This window comes from Haematobia irritans, chromosome 3, assembly GCF_050003625.1.
Source record: "Haematobia irritans isolate KBUSLIRL chromosome 3, ASM5000362v1, whole genome shotgun sequence".
In the NCBI taxonomy this organism is placed as follows: domain Eukaryota; kingdom Metazoa; phylum Arthropoda; class Insecta; order Diptera; family Muscidae; genus Haematobia; species Haematobia irritans.
Window position 1 is genome coordinate 24,006,159 of NC_134399.1, and position 6,787 is coordinate 24,012,945.

The following is a 6,787-nucleotide window of genomic DNA, read 5'->3' on the forward strand; positions in this document are numbered from 1 at the left end:
AGGCATTTTGGTTAAATTTCAAGAAGCTCACATTTTTAAAAGATTTTGTTGTTTTATTAACTCATATACATGTATGCATATTGATACATACATATATTTATACACACTTTGTAGTAGACATATACACAAGTTGTTTAAGTAAAATAACACACGCTGCTATAACGCACAAATATTTCTCGCAATCCCCCAATCGACCGAACCAACGACAATTCTGATTCAATACACGACACAGACTAACAACATTCACAATAATCCCAGAACTGTAATGTGCCAAAAATTAAACATCCACCAAAAGGAATTTTATGATGATTGCCGGTCTCTCTCTCTTTCGGAGACTACCACCCAGCCTTCTATTTTGTTATGATACGTTTTATCAGTTTCCTCTGTTTACATCTTATGACGTCACCGTTATGTGTGTAGTTCGGCAAACCCAGAGTTGATAATTATCGCAATTATTACCAGTATTCGTTATTCAATTTATGTTGGTCTATGGCGAGTACTCAACTGTAACGGGTAGTTCACATGCAATGAGAACTTCTTTACCCTGCAAAAATTTTTTAATTTGACGGCACTACTGAGAATTAGGCTGTCATTACATCTCTTTTAAAGATAACATGTTCTCTTTTTGTGTTCGTATCTTTTTGTTCACTCCCTTTTTTGGTGCCGTATTTTTATGTCCAACCCCTGCCAACATTTTTTGAATTTGGGGGCGCTTCTGAGAATCCCCACTACGTCGAAAACAGTCGTATACGATATCCAAAACTCCTCGGAAAAGCGCCGTCACTATTGAGAAGTTGTACCACGCCAAGTTACTACAAAAAAGTATCGCATGAGTGCAATTATTAGGTGCCTTTTTTAATAAATTTAGAACGACGCCAATACGAGCCCCTTCAAACAATCAGAAAAAGTGAATTTTAAGATAGTTGTAAAAGAATCATTGTGGTCAAGTAAAACCCGATTGTTTAGATGATTATTAATTTTATTAAACATTTATAAATTCTCATAAATATAACATTTATACGACTATCACATCACATTTAACATATTTTTATGCATTAATAAAAGATTGATGTTGAGTTACAAGTTGCAAGTTACATGTTGTATCGTCTATCAGCCAGTGCTTTTATTCCCAATGGAGGCAGCGTGTCTGGAAAAATATTTGAAAAACTATCACTTTATTCCATTTGGAAAGTCAAAAATTGTTCACCAATATACCTTTCACAATTTTAAGCGAAATAACTATGTTTTTAGCACTTCATTATCATTTTTATTTAAATAAAATATAAGAAGCTAGTTGTGCTTGGTGTTTCACATAATATAAAATGGCTCTTGTAACAATAGTGATGGCAAAATATTTCCATGTACATTTTGTACTTTTTGATATATTTACCCCATCACAGTTGGCGATAGTTGCAGTGTCACTTACGAGTCTGTGATAGCGATGAGGATGAAATGGAACGTTGAAATGCTGGCAGGGACAGTGCTCTTTATGTACTCTATTTCAAAAAAAATCTAGATGGATGGAATTTTATTTATTTAGTAGGAATTCGCAACAATTGTTCGCCACTAATTGTTTACTGGGTCAAATCTGTTGACAAATTAAAGGCCGGAACACAATTGCGACGTTTCCACGTACTGCGTAAAAATTAGAAATAGATGTAATTGAACGTACGACGTAAATACGCCAATACGTTGTCAATTGTGGGCGAGATCATAGGAACATGTGTGTTTTATTTTTGACAGCGTATTTTTGAATTTATTTTGTTTATTTTTTAAGAAAATGTGATTCTTTTTGTTTTTTATTGTTTTATTATATACACCTAGACCTCGCTTTGCATCGCAGATACATTCCAAAAAAAAAAAACACGACGCAAACTGAAACGACGCAAAGTGAATTATGAGTTTCTATGGCAAACTATGCAAAGATTGGAGATAGATAACAACGATAACAGCGCAACTTCGAAAAACTAACGACGCAAAGTGAAAACTAGTACTAAGTCAGCAGCGACGAAACTTCGAAACAACGCAAAACGAAACGATGCAAAGCGAGGTCTAGGTGTATTTATTTCGTTATTTCTATCATTTGAAACTATTGTTATTTTAATTTTAACATCAATAAAATTATTAATTATTTAATAAAGAATTTTTTTATTGTAAACTCTTTTTTAGTTAAAATGTTCTCTTTTTTTAAAGCGAAAGTTCTCTTTTGAAAATGATCCATATGGAAACCCTACTGAGAATCCACACCACGTCGACAAAAATCGTATACGAAAAGCGCCGTCACTATTGAGAAGTTGTACCACGCCAAGTTACTACAAAAAAGTTTTTCATCAGTGCAATTATTGGGTGCATTTTTAGATAAATTTAGAACGATGCCCATATGAGCCCCTTCAAACTATCAGAAAAAGGGAATTTTAAGGTAGTTCACATTTAACATAATTATTTGCATTAATAAAAGAATGATGTTGAGTTATAAGTTGCAAGTTACATGCTGCAGCGTCTATCAGCCAGTGCTTTTATTCTCGATGGAGGCAGCCCCAATATGCGCTTTACAGACTATAGACCGGTATGCACCTCTAGCGAAATTTTCGGTAGCAAAAATTTATTTAAGTCTACAGGTCGGTATGCACCTCTAGCGAAAAATTTCATTCCCATAAGAAATGCATTGCTATTTATGCTAACGAAATTTTCGGTAGCGTTCAATTTCGTAAGCTGGTACGCACCTATAATGAAAATAACAGGGTTGTCAAAAGCATATTTTGGCAGCAAACATTTAATTTGTTACAATCATTGTGTGGGTAAAAGTTTAAAAGGTCTGTAAATAATAAACAATTTATTTGAGGTATATTTGGAACATATATTAACAATTTTTAAAAGCGATTAGCTGGTTTAAAATTTGTGTACACAGCCCTGTTTTTTTGTTGTAGACTTATGCGCTTTAAGGCCGGTACTCTGTTTGTTGGTGCGAAAAAAGTTCCCCTAAAGGTGAGTACTATGTTCGGTTTTTCACCAAAACACGAAATTAAAAGTACAAATATATTTATGAAGACGATTATATTTTGATCGAGTCTTGCCAAATAATGGATGGAAAATACCCTAGGAATTGATTGCAAATAATTTTATATTTCTAAATTAGTTAAATAAAAAAAGTAACCGTGAAAACAAGCTGGTTTTCAGCTTGAAAACTGAACATAGTACTCAGCTTTAATCATTGTTTCGCGTTGAAAAATGATAGTGTTGACAATATATTTTTAGGGAAAAAAACAGCCATTTTGGGACTTTTTTGCGTTTATTTCGTCGAAATGTATTGACAACATCGCAGACTGTCACGAAATGATTACATATAAAGGGTGATTTGTTAAGAGCTTGATAACTTTTTTTAAAAAAAAACGCATAAAATTTGCAAAATCTCATCGGTTCTTTATTTGAAACGTTAGATTGGTCCATGACATTTACTTTTTGAAGATAATTTCATTTAAATGTTGACCGCGGCTGCGTCTTAGGTGGTCTATTCGGAAAGTCCAATTTTGGGCAACTTTTTCGAGCATTTCGGCCGGAATAGCCCGAATTTCTTCGGAAATGTTGTCTTCCAAAGCTGGAATAGTTGCTGGCTTATTTCTGTAGACTTTAGACTTGACGTAGCCCCACAAAAAATAGACTAAAGGCGTCAAATCGCATGATCTTGGTGGCCAACTTACCGGTCCATTTCTTGAGATGAATTGTTCTCCGAAGTTTTCCCTCAAAATGGCCATAGAATCGCGAGCTGTGTGGCATGTAGCGCCATCTTGTTGAAACCACATGTCAACCAAGTTCAGTTCTTCCATTTTTGGCAACAAAAAGTTTGTTAGCATCGGACGATAGCGATCGCCATTCACCGTAACGTTGCGTCCAACAGCATCTTTGAAAAAATACGGTCCAATGATTCCACCAGCGTACAAACCACACCAAACAGTGCATTTTTCGGGATGCATGGGCAGTTCTTGAACGGCTTCTGGTTGCTCTTCACTCCAAATGCGGCAATTTTGCTTATTTACGTAGCCATTCAACCAGAAATGAGCCTCATCGCTGAACAAAATTTGTCGATAAAAAAGCGGGTTTTCTGCCAACTTTTCTAGGGCCCATTCACTGAAAATTCGACGTTGTGGCAGATCGTAAGTCTATTCATGATGAAATGTCAAAGCATACTGAGCATCTTTCTCTTTGACACCATGTCTGAAATCCCACGTGATCTGTCAAATACTAATGCATGAAAATCCTAACCTCAAAAGAATCACCCTTTACATACGCAACTAGTGGCTCGATTTACATACACACGCATACAAAATAATTAATTCAAAAAAGAAGAAGCAGGCGAAGTTATTTTGCAAATATCTTTGGAATTAAAAAACTAATTTTACAATGCTGCATTTTATTTTTTGGAACATATGTAGCAATTAATACTTGTGATTCCATTCATTCCATACATGTTGGTTGAAGTGCCAATGCTTGTTTTGGAACATCAATTGCAGTGCCTCCTTTTGTTTAAATTATGTTTTGAGATGCCCAGTACAAATGAAACGATTGTAAAATATAATTCACCAAATAAAGGTCAGTACTATGTTCGAGTTTTTCACCAAAACAATAAATTAAAAGTGCAAAAATATATATGAAGACGATAACATTTTTATCAAGTCTCTTCAAATTATGGATTGAAAAGATCCAATGTATTGATTGCGACCCATTTAATATTTCGAAATTAATTGATTAAAAAAAGTAACCGTGAAAATAAGCTGGTTTTCAGCTTGAAAACTGAACATAGTACTCAGCTTAAAGCTTTTATTTTGTTAAAATTTGTGTTTAAATTTCATGTTATATACATTATTTATATTTTACCATATAGTAGGGAGCGGCTAAATTTTGGTTGCTAGTTTATTATGGAAATACAACTCCATGTTATACTTTGTTTTATCAATCGATCAGATTACATTTTTAAATAATAATCAGATCCACTTTTGTGTTATAAATTCACAAAAATCAGTTTAATAAATAAATTATTTCTTAATTCACATTGCAAATGGCACCATGCTTTGAAAATACTGACTACGCGAGTTACGTCAGTTTTTCAACTCGAAAAAACAAAGTACCACAAATGGAAAAAATTTCGCTAGTTTTTCGCATGTTTTGGTTTTGTATGGAGTTTCAACGCGAAAACCGAACAGAGTACCGGCCTTTACAGACTATCAGTTATTCCGGACGGAATGCCGGTGTTTGTAAAGAATCTTACAGTGTGTCGGATCGATACGACTTGTCGGCGATGACTAAATAATCGGTAAATGTGTTATCGATCCCATAAACATGCAGCAGTATCGATTATGCCTTCGGACTTAACTTATAATGTGCACAAATTATCCCTGCCAGCATTTCCAAGTTCCATTTCATCCTCATCGCTACCACAGACTCGTAAATGTCACCACAACCATCGCGAACTGTGATGGGGGAAGCATATCAAAAAGTACAAAATGTACATGAAAGTATTAGAAGAGCCATTTTATTTTTTGTGAAACGCCAAGCGCAACCAGCTTGTTATATTTTATTTAAATAAAAACGAAAATAAAGTTCTGAAAACATAGATATTACGCTTAAAATTGTGAAAGGTATATGGTGAACAATTTTCGACTTTCGAAATAGATTAAAGTGATCGTTTTTCAAATATTTTTCCAGGCACGCTGTCTCCATCGAAAATAAACAAACTGGCTGATAGACGCTGCAATATGTAACTTGCTACTTAAAACTCAACATCATTCTTTTATTAATGCAAAAAAATTATGTTAAATGTGATGAGATAAACCGAAATATAAGAAATTATAGATGTTTAATCAAATCAATAAACATCTACACAATCGTGTTTTACTTGACCACAATGATTCTTCTACAATTACCTTAAAATGCACTTTTTCTGATAGTTTGCAGGGGTTCTTATTGGCGTCCTTCGAAATTGATGTAAATAGGCACCTAATAATTGCACTGATGAGAAACTTTTTCGTAGTAACTTGGCGTGGTACAACTTCTCAATACCCTGCCAACATTTTTTGAATTTGGAGGCGCTTCAGAGAATCCCCACTATGTCGAAAACAGTCGTATACGATATCAAAAACTCCTCGGAAAAGCGCCGTCACTATTGAGAAGTTGTACCACGCCAAGTTACTACGAAAAAGTTTCTCATCAGTGCAATTATTAGGTGCCTATTTACATAAATTTCGAAGGACGCCAATAAGAACCCCTGCATACTTTCGTGCGAATAGTGATGGCAAAATAATATCACAGTTGGCCATTGTTGCAGTGTCACTTACGAGTCTGTGGTAGCGATGAGGATGAAATGGAACTTTGAAATGCTGGCAGGGTAATTACCTCATCGGAAGTCGCCATCCAAGTTTTCTTCGTTTATTACGAGCGCTTTATTTGTTTTGTTCTGTTAGCATCACTGTATTCTGACTACGTGCTGGGATTGCAAGTACTCGGTAACCGCTCGCACAAGCGTCACGGATAATTTTCTTTTGTTGTTTGTTACATTGAATTTAATTTTGCTTTAACGCGGTAATGCGAACGTAATACCGGCATTTTGGAAGAAATTTCCCATAACGATAAGATATGTATATTAGTTTTGTATTGTTTCAGTTTAAAAATGATTAGCATCCCTGTCCTTGTATTTAGAGTGAAACATTTTGGAAGTCGTCATGATTGTGTTTTGCTCATCGTTGGATACCGAATAAAATTGTATTGAGTAACCAATACGGAATACTATGTTTTA

The 6,787-nt window shown here is 34.7% G+C and overlaps 1 long non-coding RNA gene across 1 annotated transcript; it reads right to left on the bottom strand.

The window, feature by feature from the left end:
• Positions 1-937: 937 nt before the first annotated feature.
• Positions 938-1,304, bottom strand: LOC142228234 (uncharacterized). The gene is made up of 2 exons (XR_012720102.1): positions 1,216-1,304; positions 938-1,147 (listed from the first exon to the last, which is right to left on the bottom strand). It is a non-coding gene; the product is annotated as an uncharacterized LOC142228234 (long non-coding RNA).
• Positions 1,305-6,787: the final 5,483 nt, after the last annotated feature.